The sequence below is a fragment of the Paramormyrops kingsleyae genome, chromosome 1, assembly GCF_048594095.1.
Source record: "Paramormyrops kingsleyae isolate MSU_618 chromosome 1, PKINGS_0.4, whole genome shotgun sequence".
NCBI lineage: Eukaryota > Metazoa > Chordata > Actinopteri > Osteoglossiformes > Mormyridae > Paramormyrops > Paramormyrops kingsleyae.
The window spans coordinates 70,952,739-70,978,913 of record NC_132797.1 but is presented as its reverse complement, the minus strand read 5'-3'; the positions used below and the strand labels follow the sequence as shown (position 1 = coordinate 70,978,913).

General features: G+C 44.8%; 1 protein-coding gene across 1 annotated transcript in view; it reads left to right on the top strand.

Moving 5' to 3' along the window:
- The window catches only part of LOC111855724 (TSC22 domain family protein 1-like), a 43,928-nt gene that overhangs the window by 10,161 nt on the left and 7,592 nt on the right, over positions 1-26,175 (top strand). The window lies entirely within an intron of this gene.

Sequence of the window (26,175 nt, the reverse complement as noted above, 5' to 3'; positions counted from 1 at the left end):
AAAATTCTTTAATGGAAAATTTGTAGCCTTTATTTGATCAAATTCTTGGAATCAGTAACATGTACGTGTTTAGCTGACACTTTTGTTCAAAACAACATACAAGTGAGGGAATTGGGACATTACAAACATCTGTGCTGTCAAGGAGTCAATTTAAGTGCAGCTAGGCTGCGCTTCCATTGAATGTCCAGGTACGAGTGTAAGCAGGACTGGAGCAGGAGATACACAACAGATTCTGACTAAGCAACAACCTAATAAGAGAATAGAAGTATTTTCATACATGATCTTTGTGTTCATAGAAATATTTCTGTGTGCCCAAGCCTGACGTGTATCCTGTAGGAAATCTGCAAAGTTAAATGACGACCAGAAACCATCCTGGATGAAAGTTCCTCCCACTCAGTGCATTGTCGTCAGTGCAAAAACAACACCAAGAGTTAAGCAATGGCTACTGGGTGTGTTTCCATCAAATATCCAGTCAAATATTGAACCTGGAATCCCTATGGCTTATACTGAACATCTGTTGTCCCGGGGTTGTGTTTCAGCATTGCATGGATTCCAGATTTACTTGATTTGCTCACCAGGATTAACCCAGGCTTTTTGCTGGCTTTGCCAGGCTCAAAATAACTTTTTGCTGAATGACCTGCCAGTCTCATCATAAAGAATAAAAGGAGGCGGGCCCTGTCATTTATTTAGCCAATCAGAGAGCTCCATCTTTTTTTCCTCTATTGCATCATGATGTCTTGTGATGTCCAGTCCACCTCCACAGTCGATCACTTTTAGGATCAATCTGCCCCACCAGCTATCTGTGAAAGGAGGATAAGTGACTATGTTTCTAATAACGTTCTTGAAAGCTTCTGTCCGGCAGTCTCAGGCATGGGGGTTATAACTGCAGTCAGCAATATGAATTCCCATGTCTGAATAATCTGATTATTTCTCTGCAGTTGTCCTCCATCAATGAATACCTTTTCTTCTGCTGTGCTTCTAACCAGAACTTCTGGATGACTTGCAGTGTTGTGTTTTAGTGTTGTAGTTTTAGTTCATTCCTGAGGTTCCTTTAACAGTTCATAAGAAGGACATTTGAAGACCTGGCCTCAGATCAGGACCCCTATATCTGAAAACCCTTTGTTCTGTTGGTGAAGTGTTGTGGAATTTCCAGTAACTTAAATTTGGAGTTAGTTGGATTCATGGTTGTAAATTCTGTTTGGTGGCAAACCTGATGATGGTTAAAACCTTGGAACTTGAACGCCTCAACTCGACCATCGAATGGGTCTGTTTTGGTTTTTTTCGACCTGTACCTCAACCTAACTCTTCCTGTTAAAACTTGTATTGGTCAAGATGCATCCAACTCTACCAAATTGGACCTTGAACGGGTCAGTCGAGAGAAATTGATCCACGACTCGACCAAAAAATCGGAACACGATAAAACAAAATGGACCTGCTTAAACTTGTATGGATCGAGATGCGTCTGTGGGCTAAAACAAAGACAAGCGGACCTACTGGGATGCTTATGCCTATGAATTGCTCCGTCTCGTGGTGCCTCTAGAACAAGTTCAGTGTGAATTTTTTTGTGCTTTATTTACAGCACATTGAATGATACAGTAATCATGGCTCCTAAGAAAGTGAACAGTGATAGCAGCAACTCAAAGAGGGAAGTAGGTAGAGTAACTGTAGAACTTTAAATAGGCAATTACAGTGAGAGTTGAAGGTGGTGCACGTGTGTGCTCTCGCTTCGGAGTGAGGGATTGTCATTTATTTCATGTTAATTGCTTTTGTATGTGTCATTTTTCATGTGTGTATTAGTTTTATATTGATTGTTAATGTTTTTTATCATTAGTTAGTTAGGTAGATAAGTTTAAATAATCACTTGGGGGTCTGGAACGGATTAAGTTCATTTACATTATTCCTTATGGGGAAATTTGATTTGGGAATTTGACCAAATCTCAACTCAACCAGCCTTCTGGAACAAATTAAGTTCCTAGGTCCCACTGTACTGGTAAAACAAAGGGTTGGGCAAGTGAGATGTGACCCTCCTGGCACCCCCCCCCCCCCCCGTCAGTTTCCAAAAGCCTGTACAGCAGACCTTTTTGGGGAAAGTCATAAACCACATGTCAGTATTTGTTGTATCGTGTTTTGAACACGCCTTGCAAACGCGATCATCTATGTGCGCCCCCCCCCCAGCCCCACCTCCCATGCCACTCCCACACAAAACAGGCCAGAGAAATCCAGAACATTGGCCTGATTTATCCCCTCCAGACACCGAGCTAACCTGTCTGTCCACCCATTCCACTGTCCTCTCCGTTTGTCGGGGGGGTCACAAGTGCTGAGGACCAGAGTGAACCAGAGCTCGCAGCCAATGTCTGTCTCCACTGTCGTCCCCCCTCCCCCTGCCACTAGCACGCTAATATGGTCAAATGTTTTTAAATGAACCATTAGAGCCGACAGGAGACTGCTGGTGGGGTTTAAAACAATGTTGTGTTTTTTTTTCTCTCTCTCTTTGTCAAAATGTGTTTTGAGTGCTTTCAGCACTGAACTGGAAACGCCTGATCTGAGTGCTTTGGTGCCGCAGTTTTCACCGTCAGAATTGCCATCGAGAAGAGTTGGGAGTCTCCCAGCTGAGGACACTGTTTTCAGTGTAAATGAATAGATGGTTCAGCAGTGACCGGTCATTTCGCCAGTTGCTATCAAGGTTCCGAAATAGCGTTTGTCATTCACATTCTCGGGCCCCATCGTTTGGTCTCCCTGAGGCAGCGTCCTTTGCGTGTCACATCTCACAGCTGCGTAGTCGTGCTAGCATTCACTCTGACACGTGCTAACCAGTAGGTGACCGACATAATTGTTTGGTGTTCAGATTAATTACCAACGTTAATTAGCAACATTGTTGCATTTACATTTATTATACACTCTACCTTTCAGTATGATGACTATACAGTAAAATTCCCTTATAGTGGACTCGCTTATAACGGAATATCGCCTATAACGGACGAGGTCCGCTGGTTTGGCCGTCCGCGTTTAAGAAATACAGAAAACGCATCGGATATAGCGGACTCGCATATAACGGAATTTCGCTTATAACAGACAAACACTTTGGTCCCCAGGGCCGCTTTTAGCTGTAGTTTTGTTCGACTATAACGGACATCTGGACGTGCCGGTGATATTCAGCGCAGATACGTAGTCGGGATTATTAATAGTCACGCATCTGGTCAGGTAAAGTTGGATTACTACATGTACAATATAATAATCTATACCTCAATTGTGTCTGCTGAGGTGTGGCAGGAGTAAATGGTGTCCTGTAGTTGTGTTCTGGTGTCCATCTTGCCCTCCATCCATACTCAATACTGGCCACACTCCTGTTCTCCCAGTATCCATTCCTCTTATACAGTACTGCACCCTCGTCATAGTCAGACCTCAGAACACTTTATTACAAGCATAACAGAATTGAAGAGCAGATTTTCAAAGCTCACTCGTTACACGGGATACGATTTTGAGAAAATTTCTGTAGAGACTTGTGAAAAAAATTGAATGAGTTCTTTGTTGCATTACGTAAGGCCTGATTATGTTTTGACTCCAGTACTGTGACTTTAGGTTAGTGGCGGTCCTGATTTAAAAAAACAACATAAAAAATAGTCAGTTTTGGAAATCTGCTCTTCAGTTGGTTATGGTTGGGTGCCAAACATGAAGTACAGAACAATATTTCAAGAAACTTTTTGCTGAATAGTATAAACAAACCTAAAGAACACAATAGAAATGACAAATTTACAGGTAAAGCATGCAAAGACGTAAATAAGTTTGCACACGCAATGTGCCAATTTGACGCAGAGTAGAGCAATAACCTGAAGTTATGAGAAAATAAAGGCTCACTGTAGTGCAGATTAACTGATGTAGTGCAAATGGACAATGGAAAGAAATGTCTAGACATGGGAAGAGGGTAATTCCGGCCTGCTCTAACTCCATCTGCACTGCAGCCTGGCCATACCCCTTGTTCAGATGGCAGTCTGAATCTCCCGATCTAGAGCCCTATGAAATCAGTTTTTTTTTTCTTCCAAAGTCAATTTTTTTCCAGATTTATCCCGATCTGTTTTGGATTTTAAGGTTTTATAAGCTAGCGAACTTGAAATAATTAGCCTTTAAGGAGACAAGTCTCGTAGTTTTCAAAGTATGACAGTTGGCGCTGTGTCTCTATTGCCTGTATGCACTTTTGTCCCCTTAAAGGCTGTATTTCTTCTCATTCTGTATGTGAATTTATTCTCGTTTGCTGTTTTAACGCTGTCTTAAGGCTCTTTTTTTAAGCATCACACTATAAAAGAGCCGCGAAAAACTGAGCTTTCCTGTCTGCCTGATGTCTTTGCCACTCTAGTGCCACAATATTTTATTTATTTACATTACAGTACATTTTATTTATAACCTGCAACATACTTATAATGTATTATTAAACTTGGCGAGCAGATTGTTCTATGCAGAACTGTTTGTTTAGAAACTGGTCATTTTTGGACTTTTTTGTTATTGTTCAGGCTAGCAGAATGTTACGGGTAGCGGTTGGGGTGCAAGAATCTGCAAATTTTCTGAATCGTGGGGATCTGCCGCCCCTAACTGTTCACGAATGTGGAGGGGTTACAGTGTAGCCATATATGTGTAAATTCATTATAGGAATTGTTGGGAAATAAAAATGAAGGGGATCTCCAGGCAGTGCAATGTCCTGGCTTTGATCCTCTAACCATGTTGGGTGACTGATGCATGGAAGGATGTCTGTCAGCAGTGCATGTGGCGGATCTGGGAGCATGACACTGCCGTCTGTATAAAGTCATAATTCCTGCTGCAGGGCCCTTTAAATAGGAGAGGGAGAGGAAGCGCAGGCAGCCTGCCTGTTATCTTCGGTGGTCAGTCCCCCGTACTGCATGAATTCCCTCCTCCCGTTCCTTTAGCGGTTTATGGTGCCGGGTTGTGGCCAGGAGATCTTAGCTTGGGATGAAATATTGATCTTCAGAGAGGAGTATCCTGCTCAATCAGGCATCTTGTGAAAATGTGAAATCATGAAGCTCTCTGTTAGCAGCTTGGAACCTGATAGGGTGGATGTGAACTTAAGAGGTACGTGCTGCTCCTTGTCCACTGTGCTGCTCCTTTTCTACTCATGTTCTTCTCAGGCAGGGTGAAGGACGTGGAGATAATTTGACGTGAAAAGCAGACGCTTGTTGTCACCCTGGGTCACGCCTGGGTAACACTGGCCTTGGTTGTGCACCAAGTCTGTACGTGTGAGAGATTTCTGTCTCATGTTATTTATTTATTTAGACAGGGACAGTGCACAATAAAAGATTAACCTTGTAAAAAACAAGGAAAGATGCATCATACCAGGTTTTAGTAAGTATTGCCATTTTCCGCCCATAATCCCTGTGCGGGTAGATGGAACATTAAATTAAAGACAGAACGGGATGTAAATGGTATATGCAATACAGGCCATAAAATCACACAAACACTGCAGGTCCATATTCCACTCCATCCAATCACTACAATTTACAAAGTTTGGGTCACAACACAAAGTTGCAGCAACAACGATTTTTTAAAGGCACAATCATTCCCGTATTGCTCAACCCAACTCTCACAAATATCCACCAATACTGCATATCCTGAATCTGGAAACACACACACACACATACACACCAGTTCATAAATGTGTGCAAATTTGCTTTGACGGTATCCAACTTTTTAAGCAGGAAAAGGAGAGACAGTTTGTACTTTGAATCAGTTCTGTTGGAAGTGTATTCCTGTGATTTAGAGAGATGACTTCCTGAATGAGATTTTTTGTGGTGGAGTACTTGCATTCTTCACTTATAGCCGATCGAGTTGCTCACGTCGTTTTTCAGACACAAAGGAGGCACAGCAACATTTTAAAGAGTAAGCAGACATTTGAGTACATTATCACATTTTCAAAATTTTAAATATGTTTAGTAAGTTTATGACAGTGGTGATATTGATGTGTTTTTTGTCATGGATCCTTAAGCTCCCTTTTCTATAATGATTTTATTTAGGTGTGAGCACATAGCAATGCCTTGCTAGCCTGAGGTTATCTGAGGGCAGGCCTCCTGTGGAGACCCGCAGCTCTGCTTCGTCATGCCTCCGGTATCTCCTGCTCCACGCTGCTCACCGGTTACATGTCTGTCTGATCAGGGCTCGACTTGCCGTGCCGCGTTGCGTAATGTTCTGATGGCCCTTCGGCAGATGCCTCTATCTAAAACTACTTGCTTAGTGAGCAGTTTTGCATTTTGCCCATTTACTCTGTATTTTCTACTACTCTTAAGGTTAAGTGCTGCTCTGTAGGGTCCCTTTTGTGGAACACATGTAGACTACCTCTGGGCTGTGAATCCAGCCTCGAAAATACCTTCTGCTAACAGATGACTCGCTGATTAGTCTTTTGGCTTGAAATAGCTTCATCTCTTGCTTAATTAATTCAGTATATGAATGTTTTTTAGAGGTGTGATCTCTGTGACAGCAGATATCAAAAGTGCTTAATGACCTGTAACTCTTGGTTCACATCCCAAGAGGTATTATGCTGTTGTACCTTTTTGATGAGGAACCTGAAGTCTAATAATACTCAGATGTGTATATATGAATTGTACAGTTATGAACTTTTAACCCACTTTTTATAATAGCTTGAACTAAGCAAATAAAGTGTAAGTCTGGATGGAAGTTCTTGATTGTACTGAACTTGTTTGGTTGGTTTAAAGAGGAGTTTTTTTTTTTTTAACCCCTTAAGTTATATAAGCTCGTAGTTCCCTCTGAAATTCATGCACCCTGGTGGAGTCATTAACCAGGCATTAACCAGTCTCTCCCACTGACCACTGTGCTTTGTCCCGTGGTGTCAGGGTAAAGGCAGTAGCACCCTGTTCTCTTTCGAGCTCCCATAATCCTTTGCTGCACCCGATACCATTGAGGTTAATGAGTCAGATGGGAAATTTCTAGGGTTACATGCCGAAGGCCGTTTTCAGTCGACTGGAGGCTGAGTCTGCTTGGCTCACCACAGAAAGCACAAGATTTACAGGTTAGCTTTCAGGCCAAGAATGGCCCTCTTAAGTTTCCTGGACAGTCAGTGCTGTGAGTGCTATTGTACGACTTGATGGATCGATGCAGCACAGTCCTGTTTATCAAAGCACATATTTAGATCAAATCCGTGTCGGCAACCTGGGTGTGCAAATTCATATGCAATAGTGCTGCGTCGATGGCAGTCTCTCGAATGGTGTTGAGTGTCACTTTTGTCATCCTCATGTTGGTGTACGTTTCGTTTACAGAAAACAAAAGAAAAGATGTTGAGGTTCTCTGTTCTCTTTGCAGGAAATTTAGCAGCTCAGTGTTAAGCTGACTGAGCAGAGCTTTGGTCAATTTCTTCATGCATTTAGGTGGTTTTAAGCAGAGTGAATTTCCTGGCTGTATAGAATGTCTCCTCGCCTCAGCCCCCCCTCCCCCCCCCTGCATGCACCTGGTGACCCCCTGGCTTTTATTCTCTCATATATCTATCTTCCTTTGAAGTCTGTGGATCCTCCAGACTGACAGACTGACTTACGGGTCCTTTCATGAAGGTGATTCCCCCTGATAGGCTTTTAAGTACGAGCTCCAGCCGTGCTCAGAGCCTCCTTCCACAGTCCTCCTCACAGCTGCTTAGCTATGTCCAACCCTCCTGTCTTCCTAGTTGCTCTTTAACCCGATCTGTCTTGTTACCTTTGAGTATCACAGATGTTTGTAAAATGCTGATGCACCTTATGTCATGTTGGCTTTGCTTCTCGGTCGATTGGTTGATTTTTCTGTACATATATACATATGATACACATTCTGTCCCCGCCCACATCTGTTCCGGTCCCCATAACACCAGTCTGTTTCCGTTTGCTCCTGTGATGGACATCTGGGCATGCGGTGTCCTTTCCGGTCTGGTGGCTCGGATCGTTTAGTCTGGGAGGCAGCTGCGTTCCAGGGACAGAGTCAACATGTTTCCTGAGACATTCAATCATTGGCTCGGATGTACCCCGCGGTCGTGAAGTGGAAAAACTCGGGTTATGGCCCGCGAACGACTCCGCCACACCGAAGTCCTCCCGCCCGGAGAGGAGGAATCGCTAGTGAGCTGTCAGCCTTTCCGTTTGATTTCCCATGCAAAGCCGCTGGTCATTTTACCGCTCGGATTGTGTGTCTAGCCACCGTCAATGAGGTTGTTGGGAGCTGAGAAGCCTTTTCAGGGGGAGCTGGAGACAGCGGTTAGCGTGTAGCCGGTGTCCTCAAATGCCCGGTCATCATCTGCGTCGTTGCTGGCTCCTCTGCTGGAAGACGGCTGTTGGTGTGAGCCGCTGGGCTATTTTCTGGGTCAGCTGCTTCTGCTGATGGGGTGTAGCTGAGGAAGAGCCGGCCCGCCCGCCGCTATGCTGTCCTCAGTTGACTTCTGGGGCCATCTGGGGTATCAGGACATGCGGCTAAACTGTTCGACCTTCTCCGGAGACCTAATTCGGCAGCAGTGGGGAGAATGCAGTAAGAGCTCAACTGTCAGGATTAGGGTAGGGAGAACACAGGATGAGCTCTACCACTCTGGAGTAGAGGAGGGAGGTTACAGGAAAAGCCTTCCTGCTCTGCAGTAGAGGAGGGAGGTTACAGCAAGAGCTCTTCAGCTCTGGAGTAGAGGAGGGAGGTTACAGGAAAAGCCTTCCTGCTCTGGAGTAGAGGAGGGAGGTTACAGCAAGAGCTCTTCAGCTCTGGAATTTGAAGAATGCACAAATAGTGCTTCTGGTCACAAATAGATCTAATGTAGCTAGTCATGTTTTATTGATGAGCTTTTGATGTTGACCTGTGATGCCATGTAAGACCTCCACTCAGAAGGCTGACTTAAGGCCTTTTCCTGCGACAAGCCCATCCTCCTTTAGAGCTACGTGAAGGACCAGCCCGGCTTCATTTCCCCTTGCCTTTGGGGCGCCCGGATGCCTGGCTAGAGTTAGTCTTTTGGGTCAAGGCACACCCAGGTCTGCATTCCCCGAAGCCCTTCTTCCGAAGGCCAGGCGGGGTGGAAATGCTCTTGGTGACCGTTGAGCTGAGCCATCTCCCTACACGGCGCCTCCCAGCCTGCTCAGATCCAGGCCCAGACACGGTGATCTGCCGGTAATGGCTGCTGCTGTCATAGTGCCTCTTTGCCTGGGGCCGGTTTTATGCAGCTGAAATGCAGGTGTGATAGTCTTGAAAGGTGTCATTAACTATACTGTGCACATAATCAAAGAATCTTATGACAGGACTCGTTGTGTAATCGTTTCAGTCATGTAATTACTTTCAATTGTTTATCCCTGCACAACTGCATATAGTTACTCTATGGTTGCGTAGCTTTGATCTCCTGGCAGGATTTCAGTGTTGCTGCATGTGCTTTTCTTGGAGATCAGTGTTCATTTGCAGTAAGCTTTGGAGTCAAGCTTATTAAGGGGTCTCACTTCTAAGTATCGATGGCGTCCTTTGTGTGAGCTCAGTTTAAGGCTGCTACAGATTAGCAAACTTAAGTGCAACTTTTGAGCATAAGAAGGCATATTTGGTTCGTTTTCATTTCTTTGTTTGAGGAACCTTTGACTGCGCTACAGGTGAAATGGAAATGAGGGGATCGTGTCAGTCAGCCTGTCCCACATTGACTTGCTTCACAGGAAGTACAGGCTTGTTTCTTGCTTTTCTAGAATCTGCTATATCGTCAGCTTTGTTTATCTTTGTTTGGATGTTGCTTTGCGGATGGTGTTGGCAGTTGAGGTAATAGCTCAGATTCTCCACTCCCACTCTCACATTTATATTCAACAAAGATTAAAAAGAAGTTAGGAAAAAGGACTGTGGCCTCACAGGTGTGGCAGCAGGTCTCAGGAATTCACTCCTCTGTGCTTGATTTTTTTCTTTTGCGTGTCTGTCAGCTGACCTGTTAGCTGTAGGACAGATTGGTGGGTCTGGCTACCCTAAAAGTATTCATGCACAACTTTCTCCCCGAGTCTCTCTGCGGCATCTCCATACGCCACCTGTAGGTACGTTGAGCGACCCGCTTAGGTTTGGTCCAGTGACTCTGGTCTTTGGGGCCTTTTGTGGTCCGCAGTGTCCCAGTGCTGCCCTGAGGCTGCTGTTAAGGCAGCAGAGCCCATGCAGGAGCCTCCTGCTCGAACCAAGATGTTCAGCACTTTGCCAGTTAGTTCTGTTTATCAACTACTGACGTGTAGCTTGTTCCGGAATCTGGTAGGCAGCTTGCCTGGTTGTTTTTGTATGAAGACTGAATCCAAGGTAGTTCATCGTCGTACGTCATTAGCATCAACTGTCAGTGAAGAATGTTGCAAAGGATGTTGGGGAAAAAGGAATAACTAGTGATCCACCATGACAGAGGCAGCCTGTGTTAGAAACATAGTCGGGCTATACACCTCCCCCTCTAGACGCCTCCACACCCCTCTGTTCCATGGGATGTCTACCCCGGGGTTGTGGAATGTGCTCTTCCCCAGCGTCTGCCCTCTGAGGTCTCACCGTGTCAAAGTGGCTGCCCGTAAAGCGAGTTGGGGGCTGGGGAATGTGCCTGTCGGTGCTTCTTCAGGCAGCAGGGCACCCAGCCTCTCCCGACCTCTGTCTCCCAGCGGTCAGGCGGCTGCTCATTGTGCTCTGAAAAGGACACTTTGTGTCCTTTGATAGTGTGACTGAGCAGTGGGGAGTCTCTCTCCGCACTCGCTAATGAGGTCCGCTGGAAGAATGGGCACCTCTGTGTCAGGCCTTTCTGCCCGCCTGGCCCCCTAGTGGGTGTGCCCGGCATGACGGCCCCATCTCATGTCAGGCGGCCAAAGCGGGGATGGAACTGAAAATGGCCTGCCTAGTGATCTCCTGTCGTGGGTTAAATTCAGGACCACAGCTGCTTTGTTGACCAAAAATTGAATTGAAAAAGACACCGCCAGCGCGCCCAGGCCCAAGGCCTATTCCAGCAGGATGTGTGTCCATTTGGAAGGAGCACTGCCTCCTCCCGTTCTGGGTCGGCCTGCCGCTGATCCCATGACACACCGCAGAGCTGCTGTGAGGACGGGGTTATAAGGTTTTTGGGTCAGAGGGTCCACGTTGAATAGCAGCAGTCATCTGAGGAAGGCCCGGGCCGGTATTTATGTCCGCCTGCGTGTGTCTCTTGGCCTGGTCGCGGGGCCGCGCTCACGAAAGCGTGGTGTTTGCACGAGTGACTCATCATGTGTCAGGCGAAGCTGCGTTTCGCCGCAGCCACCAGTCAGGCTTGTGACCAGCTGAGGTTACTGTTTACACACGCGGTGGCCTGGGAACATCATAAATGAGTCACCGCGGACCCGGCCAGCGCCTCGTGGCAGTCTGTAGGGAGGAGTGGGGTGGCACCGCATGTCAGGCCGACCCTAATGCGCGCAGATCCGGTCACATCCCTGCCACCAAAGCCAGGTACAAGCCCCAGAAGCAGGTGCCTGCCTGTTAGTCAGCACCCATGGATTTGGTTACGAATTAGGTTTGGTTACGATGCTCGTTTCTGGTTTTCAGACGGCTAATACTTTGTGTTTACTTTGACGGTGGTGCTTTAGATCGTAATCTGCCAGGACTGCAGTAGATGAAAGTCTTATGTTCTCAATAGAAGTGGAGCAGGATCTCCTATCTGTTTGTAAGCTTAAGGGAGTGTATGACTCCTCTTCTCCTCCTCTTTCTTCTTTCCAAATAGCTGAATGATGTGATGAGTGACATCATCGAAGCAGCCAGATAAGTGCCACACAGTCACTTGTGCCTAGTGGACAATGGGAGTCTGTTCCTCTGTTCCTTCACATTGTGTCTCTCCTTAAGGACTTGGCTTTTGTTTGTTTTACTACAATCACTATTATTCTAAAGTACAACGCCCCCCCCCCCCCCCCCCCCACCAGCCAAGCAACATGACCTGGCATTTACTGCTGGGTTGAGCTGCACTAGTAATTCTGGTCTTCTGGGGAAGGATCGGATGTGGTCCGTTCCCTTTTTAAAAGCACTGTGACCTCGCGGTTTTAAATTTCATGCGTGTTGGTGTAGAAAATGCAAGTGGAATAAGAACCCTCATTTTAGCTGCCGCAGAACCGGCCTCGGATTAAATCTCTTCACTCTCCTTCCTTTTCCGTAAAAGTGCTGCCTAAGTTAATTGCAGTTAAGTTCCTGTTCTGGTAATGCTTTGAATATGATAAAGCAAATACAAATGTTTAGGTAGACCTTTTACAATGGTCCATCTTTACCCTGCCTTAGAGATGTTTTCTTTGACATTTTTCCTTGTTATTACTCTTGTCATATTTGTCATCACTTTTATGTATGTAGCTTTAAGGACCGGTGCTGCAAAGCAGCGACGAGGAATTCCAGTACTTAAGGGTTCTTTTGGGTTTAGCTGTCAGTGAGTGGCTGCTAAGACAGTCAGTGATTTTCCATCCGAATGGTGATTGTCATTAAACAATCGAGGTGAGAGAACCAGACCAGTGAGCCTGTGACCCCCCCCCCAGGCCTGAGCCACTTATACTGCAAAGAGCGGAGTAGCATCTGCCGCAGACAGGGTTGGTTCGGAAACCACCTGATGTGCTCCGTCTCAGTCTGGGGCTTTTAATCTGGACACTATCGTTTATGTAGTGTCTGCTTCCCCCTAGTGGCTGATTATAGCAAAAGGCCATGGACCGCTTCCACGTTCTACAAAAAAAAAGACGATTTTTCTCCTCCTTCTTTCTCCTCCATTTTTGCTACCATTTAAATGGCATTCTAATTTGCTACAGAAATGGAGAGGGCGCTCTTTTTGTCCTTGAATGCTTCCTCCATGAGGGATAGCACATAAACGTAACCATGAACCAGCATTTGTCATGATGCAGTACCCCTTGATATGTCTTGCAGTTGTTTAGAAATAGGAATGTTTTATAAGCAAAGTTAGACTCTAGGCATTATGCATGTAAATATCACTTTGTAAGGTTTTAAGGTTTCATGGGTCCCATGTATATTACATGGAAATTGTAAATGTTAGTAAATGACAGTGTTTGGATGATGTTATTTAAGTATTGTAAATTTAAATTGAAGCTTATCTTGGCATATGGTCTCATTTGCATATTGTTTGCTTTATAAATTGTTTTCTCTGATGTCAGTTGAATCGTCAGAAGGAAATGAGCAGGAGGCCGGTATAGAAACTGAGAAACGTATTTGGGGACAGCAGGAGAGTGACAAGCGGAAGTCACTCTGTTTGGACCCAGCAAGTGTCCCCGGACTCCTGCTCAAATCAGTATTATTCTGTTCTTGATGTCAGCCAGCACTGTACCTATCCCTGATGTCTGCAGTGGGTCTGCATGTTGCTCTCGTCAGGTGAAGAGGGCAGTGGTGGCTTAATGGTTAGGGAGGCGCACTTGTAATTGAAAGATTAGAGGTTCGAATCCCCGACCAGCAAGGCACCCCTGAGGTACCCTGAGTAAGGTACTGCCCCTGGGCACTGAATTAGCTGCCCCCTGCTATGTCACATTGTCACATATGGGTTAAATGCAGAGGACACATTTCGTTGTTGTGCACTATGTGCTGTGGTGTGTCGACAATGACCACTGATCACCAAATTCTGAGATATTTACTTTGCCTTTACCTTTTCCAGGTTCAAAAGTAAGTAATAGTGACATTCCGCAAAGAAGACATGAAAATGCTGATTTTATTGTGAAATAAGCTCATTTTTTCAATATTTTTCATTGATTCCCACTGCTAACCAAGATTTAATTTCAGTGGAGATTCTGTTTACCTGGCAGGACCCTTGGGAGTCTTCAGATTCACAAACTTAAGTTAAATCCCACATTTCCCTAAGCAGGCCTGTTACAGGTGCCGTTTCTTTAACACGAGTAATTCGTCAATCAAAGCAAATGATCAAATCTAAATAATCTGTAGTTTTTTTTTTCTGTTGCTTTAGCCGTTGAACTTTTTGCTCAGTCGAAATTGACATTCAATTTAATTGGAAAGTTAAAAGTGAGAAACTTTTATGAAGCTTCTTCATTTAAATGCTTTTATTGTGTCAGATAATTAATTCTGTTTAAGCTGATTCGTCTCTTGCGAATTCGTTTAATCAGCCGCTCAGTCAAGGGTAATTAATTCAGCTCGGCCAGAAGGAAAAAACAGGGGAAACAGAGGGTCAGCAGGAATAGGATAAGGAAACCATTTCAATATTTTACTGCTTAGAGAATTTAGCCAGAATAAAATGGTATATTCAGTTAGAGTGAACAAAGCAGAGGAATTTTAGCTTCTGTTGTTTGAAAGCATTATTTGAACAATTTGGGTATTAAGCCTTTGCTGAAATAGTTAACCTGTTATAATAAATAGCATATTATGAGATTAAAGCATTTTTGCATGATGACAAATTACAGTAATTGTGATTTGTTTGGGGTTTTATTACAGTTTACAGTGACAGAACAATCTATAATGCTGACAATTAAATACATTTTCATGGGATCTTTTGTGATATTTTGTAGTCCAAAGCCATTAGTGTTGTTCTTTGAAGTCTTTTTCACATCTTCTAGCATCATCAGCCTTACAAACCACGTTTGTTTGTTCTTGTTTTAAATGTTATTACCAGTTAAGTACAAGAGTTATAAAGAAAAGTTTTTTTTTTGTATGAGAAAAGGTGCTCAACTCTTTTAAGGTTTTTAATGCTTATAATGTTCTTTTTATTTAAAGTCTCATTTGATCAATTGAGGTACTTTCATCGAAAGCACATGGCCCCTTAAGGGAATATTGCATAAGAGTGAACTCTAGTGGTAGTTCATTTCATTTTTCCTTAGAGACACTGGCTGACAGACTGGGTTGAACCAATTTTACCTTTTCCCTCTGTGCTGTAAACCTTGCAGTCTGTGGCCGTACAGGATTAAGATCTGAATGGTCCAACCCTAGACGTCTACAGAGCTATGATCAGAAGTGACCGTGATATCTAATAAGGGCCAGAAGGTTCTGTGGCATTATATTGCTTTTCAGTTATAAAATAATTACTCATATACAGGATATAAAAACAAACTGTTCGTGCAGGCGTGTAAAATATAGTGGTTTCTGATCACTTTTCAATCTGGAAGAAACCTTCTGAAAAATGTAATCTGGAAAAAGAGGAGGGAAAGCTTTTATATGCAAATGACGAATAAATCAAGAACAAAGGATAAAATCCTGCATGTCCCGTCTCTCTGGTAGGTTTTGCTTTTTCACACTAACAGAATCTGATATAATTTTTCTGATGTTACACCCTTATGGAAATCATAGATTTTCAACCCACTGATAAGTAAGATTTTCTGGATTTCTTTTTTTCTCAGGGTTCATCGTAGTTTTGTTTGCTGGCCTTTGTGGCTGATGTTTGAAAATAGGGTCTAAAAATGGGGGAAAAAAAGGTATATTGCACATGTAAATCATTTTCCTAAATACATGCAATTTTAAAAAATATTTTGTGTTTCCACTTCATACAACCACTAGGTGGCACTGTTTATTAAAGATGATGTTTTCTGCACAGCATTTGTGGTACCATTGTCATCCGTAAAGCATAATCATCGTTTCAAAATCTAATGTTCTATTTTTTTGTGCTTTGAAGTATTTACAGACCAAAACATAAAAATCAAGCCACATCCTCCTTAAATATCCAGCATTTCTTAGTGTGTCATGTTACTCCTAGGGAAATCTACATTATATAAACCTGGGTGTGATGTTCACTTCGTATTTCAGAAGGACTTGATTAGACAAAGGAAGGCAATGAGACACCCAGCAGCAGTTGCATGACTAGCTGTTGTTGTGGCTATCAGTGTCCTAGAGGAGAGTGCTTCAGTATTTGGCATTTAGCATTTGTGGGCGTATGTGTGAGTATCATTGCTCTTGCTCATAATACCTTTTTAATCTGATGGTAGGGTTACTGTTGCATCGGTTCAGCTTTCAGATTCTCTGAATGTGGGTGGGTGAGCAGGATGGAACAAGATTATTTGTTTACAGGTGATTTAGGAGGTGTGATTAAATGTTTCGATGCCAGCAGGCTCTTTTAGACTTGGAAGGTGGAGCCATGTATCAGTTTACCTGTGTCAGATCACCTCTCCTGGGTAGTGGAATGTGGAGTTAGTGCTGGAAATCGTCTGCATTTGCAAACACTTCATAAGCCCTGCTTATGAAGTTTAACTGTGTTTATGTGCTTTCTTTGTTGATAGTTATCTAAAGCATTTTGCAATTTTTATGAAATTCTTGCAAAACTGTACCTTACTAGAGGGATTTCAACTAATCTTGTTCAAAGGTACTGCCTTACCAGAGCCAGGAGCCTCTGTGCTTGCCTCACACTGTCCACTGTGTCCTTGCCTCACACTGTCCACTGTGTCCTTGCCTCACACTGTCCACTGTGTCCTTGCCTCACACTGTCCACTGTGTCCTTGCCTCACACTGTCCACTGTGTCCTTGCCTCACACTGTCCACTGTGTCCTTGCCTCACACTGTCCACTGTGCTGGATCTGCTGTGAGACAAACAAAACACTGCTGTTTGAAAGAAACTTAAATTGAGATGTTCATATAGTTGAAATTAACACTTGCATAAGCAGGTACGGCCATTTTTTAATAATATCATCTGAGGTTTCTCAAAAACATTGGCTAAGTAGCCTAGAAAGATCAAGGTGAAACATTACACATGAAACTTAAATGGCAACAGAAAATAATCCATCCATAATCTGTTATATCAGTCCCGGGCTTGATTATGACAAAATACAGGCTATTGGACTATTTGCAGTTCGCTTCCAGGGTGAAGCTGGATCATGCACCCCAGTGGTGGACACAGACAGGGAAACTTGGGATCCCATGAAACGGTTTCATTACCTTAAATGTCCTCTATTTAGTGACCTTGTGATGTTGTTCACATTTTGTCCTGAAGAACCACCAAAACCTGTGAGCAGAGTGAGCAGGTGCAATGCCTGCTGAAGCAGCAGGATACGATGCATTCCGTGCCCTAGCTGTGCCATTGCCTGATTTTAATTCCTTTGCAAAATGTTGCATCAGGCAACATGGAGCCAGTGTGAGGCTGTATCTAGGGCTGGGGCTGGATTGCTAGAAAATCTGTGTGCTGGAACTTCAAAACAATCTATTATCTTTGTAATGTTATAAATGGTTCAGGTCCATCAGCATCCTCTCTATCATGGATACACTGAACATCCAGAATGCTTTGCGGGACCATGTCTTTAACACAAAGCTCTCTCAGTCTCCTTCTGTAGACAAAGGCCATTGAGTGCTTTTGTTTTTGAAGGTGACTGATGTTTTTTCCCTGCTTGACCACTTAACATGGCTGCTTTATAAAGATAACACATTTTTTGTCTTTACTTAATATTTTACAAATAAGTGCTAATTTGATCAGCTTCCCTGCTCTCCTGTTTGTAAATATTTTACCATCCATCCATCCATTCCTAATGTGTTCTGTGTTGGTAGCAATCTAAGCAAGGATGCCCAGACCTCCCTCTCACCAACCATCTCCACCAGGGGAATACTAAGGCATTCCCAGGCTAGCCACGAGATACAATCTCTCCAACATGTCCTGAGTCTGCCCCAGGGTCTCCCCCCAATTGGGCACAACACCTCCCCAGGGAGCCGTCCAGGAGGCATCCTGCATAGATGCCTGAAACACCTCAGCTGACTCCTATCGATGCAGAGGAGGAGCCCCTCCCAAATGTCCAAGCCCCTCACCCTATCCCTAAGGTCGAGCCGGGATACCCTGTGAAGGAAACTCTTTTCTGCTGCTCATATCCACGATCTCATTCTTTCTGTCACTCCCCAAAGCACGTGACCATAAGTGAGGGTAGGAACATAGATCGACTGGTAAATCAAAAGCTTTGCCTTCCGACTTGGCTCTCTCTTCATCATGACAGAAGAATACAGTATCCACATTACTGTCAGTCCACCTGTGGATCTCCTGCTTTCTTCGTCCCTCACTCGTCAGCATGCTGCAAGTCAGCCTGATGAAACCGCCAGGACATCAGGACATCTGCAGAGCGCAAAGACGTGGTCCTGAGCCCCCCAAACCGGACCGCCTCTGCCCCTTGGCTACACCTAGAAATTCTGTCCATAAATGTTATGAAGAGAATCTGTGACAAAGGGCAGCCGTGGTGTAGTCCAACACCCACCGGGAATGAATCTGACTGCTGGCAATGTGAACCAAACTCTCGCTCTGTTTGTACAGGGATCTGATGGCCCAAAAACAACGGACCGAGTACTGTTGTATGGGGCATTAACATGGATTCCAATGGGTTTTATCCGAAAAGGCATTTTATGTCCGATTGCGCATCTATTCATGTTTTCAACTCTTACTTCTGCTATATCTAGCTTGAGAAGGTTAACGGATTTTTTCCAGCCGTGGGTTATAGAACTTCAAGCCTGTTGTGTGGCACCTAATCCTGTTATGAGCATTGTTTTTTTTTCCCTGATTTGTCCTGCTTAATTACACACTGTTGTCCTCCCTGTGCTGAGGTCCAATACTGTCAGCACCTCCTACCCACGCGGCTGTCAGCACATCGATACTGAGCATGCTGAGCTATGTAAAACTGCGTTTGGAAAGGGTGTTTCTCAGCATGGAATGCTCTTGACAGGTTATGACTGGTCGGCCGAATTATCCTGCTCCGGTTGTCCGTCTGCTGACAGAAGTCATGTGGAGTGTGTCATGGTTCTTCAAGCTGCCGGTCAGTGCCTGAGCTCTTGGAGTCGGCCTCCACCGTCCGCCTCTTCTCTGAACACAAAGGCGTATCCGATGCGTGTCTCTGATGAGGTCTCACGCTCTGGTTACCTTCACTCAAGTCGCAAATGTGTGATGTGAACACCCCTTGTCTGCGGAGGATCTTCTCAGTTCTTTCCCAGCACGTCCTCGGTGCAGACCATCGCTTTTTTATGACACTCTGGGTGTCGTGTTTCCCCATTGCGTGTCTGGCTGGAACTGTACCTGCAAAGGCTGGAAAGATGGGAACAAAGGGGGGGCATAATGAGGTCTTTGTAGAGTGGGGGCGCATCCACCAAGACATGGAGAGATATGCTGGACTGGATCCAAATGGCTCCCAGGCCCTAATGTGTGCTGACCTGATGTGCTTATCTCAGATCTGCTTATACTTTCACCTAGCGGCCCATGCTATGCTAATATCTTGATCTGCTACTCTTGCCCTGCGCTTTGCTAAATCTACTGCAATCTACTGCTCTGTTACGGTTTCCTGCCCAGTTTAGATATGGCACTATCCCATAGTCCTTCGCTCTTTCTTGATATGTCAATCCATTAAGCTCCCTTGTCAGCTTGGGGCTACTTCTCAGGTTCAGATCAAGTTGTAGTTTGAAAGTCAATAAAATTTGTTGGATGGTTCTATCTTGATGGTGTAACTGGCTCCTCTGGTTCACTGGCAACAAAGACTTTTCCCACCCACGTATGCTGAAGTATTAAGTATCCTCTCTCTCTCTCTCTCTCTCTATCTTGATATATATATATATATATATATATAATCGGGGTGTGTGTGGCCTTTTCAGTCTGCAAGTAGTGCTTGAACAGGACTGTTGATTTCGCTTCAGTTTCTGTTTTTAATTAAATGGCTTAGCAGTCAACAGAGAAATCTGTATTGTATGTTAAACATTAATAGTGAGGTTTAAATTCACTTAAAAACCACATTAAACATTACAGAAATTGGTGTCTGCTTGAGCACAGTAGTTTTTTTCCACTTGCTCCATAGCTTCAGGTTTTGTATTTTTTTTTCCTGTTTGAGTTCACAGCTACAGCACATTAATCACATAACTTTGACCTGTGACTTGCCACAAAGTATGTTGTGTAGAACATGAAAACGTACAATAGACAAAGATTCATCAAAGACCTTTAATGTAATGGCATCAAACATGCAGGAGCATTCTTTGTTTTTATGCTTTTTTGCTTTTTCTATTTGATATTAATGAAAAAAGCCGTAATAAAATGTTACTTTGCCTATTGGATAGTTTCATATCCTCTTCCTTTTGGGTGAGATCCTTTGAGGTGTCACATAATGAGAACTTGAAACGCTATGGGGACTTTTGATCATGGTGTTTGGTATCTTCTCTTGAGTTTCAATTCTGTATTCTGTAAAGGGAATTAACTTGTTTTGTGTCAAACTTCTATGTTGATGGATCCAGCCGAGAAGACTAGTAGTTAATCTTTATGGGATGTGCAGTTCTGACATGTCCTTTGAATTAAAGTGAGATTATTCAGAAGACTTGAATGTCACAGCTTGTGTTTGATGTAATCGTCACTTAATCTCAGGTGTTGCTGGCTCTGCAATCGAGCACACAGTCTGATATTCTTCTGATTGAGATGGAGAACACTTATCAGGGCTGTTGAAGAGAGGGTAGCGCTCCAACACCTTACTGCCAGTATGACTGCGCTTTGGAGATGCGTATTCTATAGAGGCTAGTACTGAAAATACAAATTTCCATTCCTGCTCTTGAATGGCAAAAAGCAGATGCTTCCAACTTTGAGTTAAGTCGAATAATTGATGGTTTGGGCGAAGGCATAGAAGTAGCCTGGTTTTGTCAGTGTTCAATGACCACTTTTCCTGTTGGTTATAGGATTCATTCACACGGAGAAGCTAAAGCCATTTAGATACTAAGGATAATTTAGGAATGCCAGTTCACCTGAAGCACATGCCTTTGGATTGTGGAAGCTGGATGCAGATCTGGGGCAGTGATTGGTCATATTAGTCATTGTGATGGTTGTAAAAGGCTGTGTTTCAGCATCCTGCATGGTCTCTAACTCAGGGTTTTCTAATTGTGTTTGTTAAACATGGACAGTCATTTCAATTGATGGATGGATGTCTTTCCAAAGGGAATTCCGTTTAATCTTTTGCAACTTTTCCTACCATTATTACTGGCTTTTATCTTGTTCACGTAAATGGTTTGGTTTTTTTTTATCCTTGTAGCACAGTGTGGAAAAAGGTGACTAATGAATTCATGTGAGATCCCCTTTCTTAGGAGGTTGGCTGTTCGGAAATGTGATGTAGTTTGTCCCTCCTTGTTGCCTGTTAGAAATCGACGTGTAATAGAAAGCTTCAATTATCAGACAAACGGAGAAGGAGCGGGCTGCAGTTGTTTGTTCCCAGAATTCTGAGCGTGTTTCTCCTCTGCTGGGACTGGCCTGTTCCCACAGAGAGCCCACGTTCATTTTAACAAGTGGCACTGGGATTCAAGGCACAACACCATGGCAACAGCTTATGAAGATAACATAGTTGGCTGTTTCTGAAGCTAGTTTGAGGGAACAGTTAATGGCCATTGAAAAAAAACCCATGATGTTGGGGAACGTGATCACAAATATAGCACGAGCTCCACTGCTTGATGGTTTAGACGACCTGATATGACTGGAGAAAGCCCTAGTAGGAGGCAGGCTAAAATCCGCCTGGACCTTATCCACAGGCCGGATGTGCAGGCTGCTCCGGCCACTGAGCGATTTGAGCCGTAACTCAAGCACCATGTAATCTGGCCGTGTGCCAGGGCCAGTTAATCGCCGATTCGCACGTGAAGGAGCTGCGCCAATAGGGCGCTTATGTTTTCTAACCTCAGCACTTCGTAAATTAGGCCAGGAAAACGTGTTGACATCAGCAGACTCAACATAAACCACACGCCATTTCTAAGTAACCACCAAAATACAGCACGAGCTCGAATGGCAGCATGACATGCACCTTAGGTAATGTCCCCTTGTCATTGGTCTTACATTGCGCTGTGACAAACATGCACGAAGGAGGTGATCTACCTTCCGCACACTGTATTACATGGGGCAGTGTCTTTATGGAGAGGTCGCAGGGTCTGTATTGTTGCCATTCGGAACCTTTCGTTCCCTTTGCTTGTATCTTTTTTTTTTCTGTCCCTCCCAATAAATAAATAAATAAAATAAAATAAATTGCTTTGTAGGTGTGGTCTTGAAAATGAGTCTGCTACAGAAATAAGTGTTTTCGCTGGATATAAACACTGGCAGTAATTATCGCCTCGGGTGAACCTCCCCTTTGACCCGGGGGGGGGGGTACATTTGGGATGTTTGTCTTCAAGAAGGTAAAAGATGCCTAAAAGCATTGATGTAATACTGTTGAATGATTAATCTTAGAAGTGCGGTGTTTTGTTTTAGCTGTGCTGTGCTAGAAGTTAACCAGGTTTAACATGGATTTACTTTAATTGCAGCTGATCGAAACTGCAGTGCATGGTCCCTGCTGTCACCTTGCTTTTTAAAGGTGGATGTAGTTCATTTAAAGTGCAGTGTTGATGTTTCTGACAAGTCAGAGTTATGCATCTAATGACAAATAAGACTGGTATGAGACTTGTTTGTCTACTTCTTGTAAAGAATAGCGGTTTTAGCTTTAGAAACTGCTATTATCTACATGGGGGGTAATCGCAGTCCTGTTGATGGGGTTGGAGGTTTATGATGGAAATATATTATTTCCAGCCTATTGTGCGGGTGCTTAATCCTTAACGGGAAATACGAGTGAAGGAAAACAGGAAGCAGGCTATGTGAGAGGATGACATTTACACGCCTTCGTTAGAAGCTCATGATTACAGTTTATCTCAATATTACTTAACGAGTTCATCCCCAGGCTGCTTCCCAGGCCATACCAAGCACCTTCCTGCTTCCTAATGAATGGCCGATGGCTGGTTTGCACAGATGCGCCCAGCTGGACGTGCTGGCCATCTGCACGCCGCAGATCAGTCCGGGGGTGTCGCTAATCGAGCCCGTCGAGTGGCACTGTTGAAAAGGAGTTTGTGGGACAATAGGAGGGTGGTGCCTCCTGCGTAGGGGAAAGCCCCCACCGCTCTTAGAGGGCTCTCCCAGTGCCCCCCCCCCCACCGCAAAAAAAAAGGCCCGCCCAAACAGTGGACTAGCCTTCAAGGTGAGTCTCCTGCCCTTCCGACATCTGCCTCGGGGTGGATTAGAGAAATTACTGGTCTCGTCACCATATGGCATGTTTGTTATGTAACGAGGCGCACGCAGACAAGCAGGAAATCACCACAGCTGCAGAAAACCTGCCTCACCGGCGCTGGGCGGAGACCATAGAGCAGGATTCATATCCCCCCCGCCCTGCACCCAGCCTGGCAGGCAATGTTAGCCACCCTGTCAGAGGGAAGAGGGGATGAACATGGTGCTTTGATAAAGACGGCCTTTGTCTGTAGGTCCTGGTGTTTGGGAGGTCGGGCACTTATGGGTGGGTCCGTTCTGTCCTGTTAGTGTTGACAGTCATATTTAGAGTGTGTATGGAGGAGTATTGCGTGGGGGCAGTATGGTGACTCACTATATTCTTCACTTAGGCCTCTGGTGAGTGAGCCCCTGCACGGATCTCAGGGACAAAAAGCCTAGGTTAGAATCAGGGCAAATGAGGGGGTTTCCTATTTTTTTTCACAAAATATTATCCTTCCTGTGCTGTCACAGAAGCAAGTTGACGTTCTGCCTTCTGTTTGTCCTGACAGCATGTAATCCAGCACCCCCTCTGCACCCCTTTTCATTGGCTGTACTGATCTTGACAGTGTGTCAGTGGATGTGGTCCCTCTAGTATCCTTTACACACTGTAAACATGCTACAAAGCAGCCGTGTCATGGAGCAAAGCCTTCATTACTGAGCAGGGAGCATAATGATTAAGCTGAGTTCAGCTCCCAGACAGAAGCCCTCTTGTTATACCTGATTAACTTTAATAGCTTCAGTCACTTGACCCTCATCTTTAATAGAAATATGTTTCCATTTGTAGACATTTTCTTCAGTGAGACAACTGGCCTGTATGACATTACAATACATTAGCATTAACAAAAATTACCTGGTTCTCAGATTTCTCTCCCGCAGCCTGAAGCATGTCCATTCAGCAGATGTGCTGTTAATTGCCAAGTGGAGTAGAAATCATAGCAAGTACATTATTTCCACAAAGGCCTGGTTTTAACACATGGGTGACACTGCTTCCTGTGTTTGGCTTCCAGACTGGTTACATAGCAACTGTTGCCACGTTGCCTTTCAATGCCGATTGTCCTTGAGACTTTACCTTGAAAAGGTGTCCCCAGTGTTTTTTCCTCTTAACTGTTTAACGAATTGCTTTTTGTTGGGTGGCGTTCTATTCAGGCGTGTTTTGTTGAAGCCGGCATCATCTAAGCATCCAGGGATTCATTAGCTGCGATTGGTGTTGTATTTGTATAGATGTTTGGTTGTCATTTTCAGGAGCTAATTGAGAACCTTTGTGGGGAGAGCTCCTTAAGATGCAGTTGAAAAGGCAGTAATGTAAGTTCATGCGCGTGCATAAGCATGAGCACCAGTGTTTACGATCCGTGTGTGTGTGTGTCTGAGAGGTGACACTCGTGTGACATCGCGGCAATCATATTTGGGTGACCAATACATCCAGGGTCATGCCTACACTGTACCATGGGCTTATCCTGTGTTTGCCCAGGTGGATGGTAAGTTAGATGGTAACTGGTTTAGGTAAATTAGTTTATCTCTTTATTCTCAACTCTTCAGAGGGTTCAGGCACAGAACTCCAAATGAAGGCAGTGTCGCTAAGACAGACATGGGTTTAATTAGCAGAGCTGGCATCTTAAGCTCTAAATGAGTATTGTCTAGAGAATTACACACACCTGTTGTTCACACCGTTGCTTTAGGGATGATTCATGCCTGAATATAAATCTGATGGAAATATAAGTTGTTTTTCACTCGTCATCTCAGGCTTTTGTTGAGGCACCTGAATGACCCAATAAAGCACCAAGGGTCCTCTTCGCAGGTACTGTTATGGTGATAATGTTAAAAATTGTCAACCGTGGGAGGGGGTGATTGTGAAAATCTTGTGAAACCAAAAAAAAAGTACACATCACACACTCTGCAACCCACTGAAAGTAATCCCACTTTTGGGTCGCGACCCACTAGTTGGGAGACGCTGGTGTAAAGGGAGCGCTTTGGGCAACTGGAGCCGGGCCCCTGCGTATATTCAAAGCCCCGCAGCTGCCGTGTTTAATATGGCCGAAAGCAAGGCTGGGGTTTGCCTGCCTCTTGCATCATAACTCCGGCTCATCTGTCACTTCGTATAAGGGGCTCAGCGGCTGTGGACAAAGTGAAGAGACAGACCTGGTTCGGGGTGGATTCCGCAGCCGTGTCTGAGAGGTAGACCGTCACGGTTTCGTGCTGGTCTCGCCCTGCTGCATGCTCTCTGCTCCTCTCTCCTCTGGCATTCGAGCTCCTGTTACCATGCCATGCCGTTACATAAGCTGTAGTATGGATGTGTTCCACAGGGAGTTGGCCGCCCGCAGCCTGTGAAATGGCTCCTCAGATGCAGGAGATGATTCACTGTGTGTGGCTGCCTGGTAGGGGTCTAAATGCTGTTCCTCTCAAAAAGACTCTTAATCCTCCTGTAAAGGTTGCATTATTTGGGCAAATTAAGCAGGTTCCTTTACAGTATTCTATTTCTGCATCATCTGAATGCAGAATGAGTTTCAGAAACTAGGAACTGAGGAGCTGCAGATGTTTTGCTCGGTGAGAAGGCCGTTTGCAGAAGCAATCGCACGAAGGCTGGTGGCGTCTTTGTGAGATCTGCCGTTCTGTCTTGTTCCTGAATTAGGTTGCAGGTGCCATATGTCTGTGGGTGTAAATGGAGCAGGGTGGATTGTGGATTAATATACCTGCTTGCATGGAGACTTCTCAGTGGGCGGTGTTAGTAGTCGGAACACAACCATTGTTGTTTTTTTTGGCCTTGTTGCAATCCCAGAATGCAAAGCGTCGCCTAGCAAACCAGGCAACGTCCTGTAACCCACCCGTGCTCAGAAAGGCCAAAGTCCCTCCTGTCCCTTCTCCCTCCGCTACCCCGTAGTGTGTTTGTTGGGGATGGGTGTTATTGCTGGGGTAGCACATGCTCAGCTTAGTGTGTCAGTTTCTGTGTAGTGAAACCGAATGGATGAGGGGGGGGCTCATTGTATTTCTGCTAATGGGCGATGGCCCAGAGCACAAAAGGAGAGACACCCGCTCACTGTAACTGACGCCATTGGTTATTTATATGCTGGTTATCTGCGGAATAAAAGGCGTGGCCCCCATATTGGCCCGTGTCCTCTCGGCGTTGTAGGCGGTGGCTAAGGCGGCCAGAATCGGCACACTCACAGCGGCACGCCTGACACACGCAGGCACAGACCAGGTCAAAGCCAGGAGGCTTCAGCGTCGCACCAGTATGGCGTCGGCTCCCTGTGAGCTCCGTGGGTCTCGGCTGCCAGGCGGCC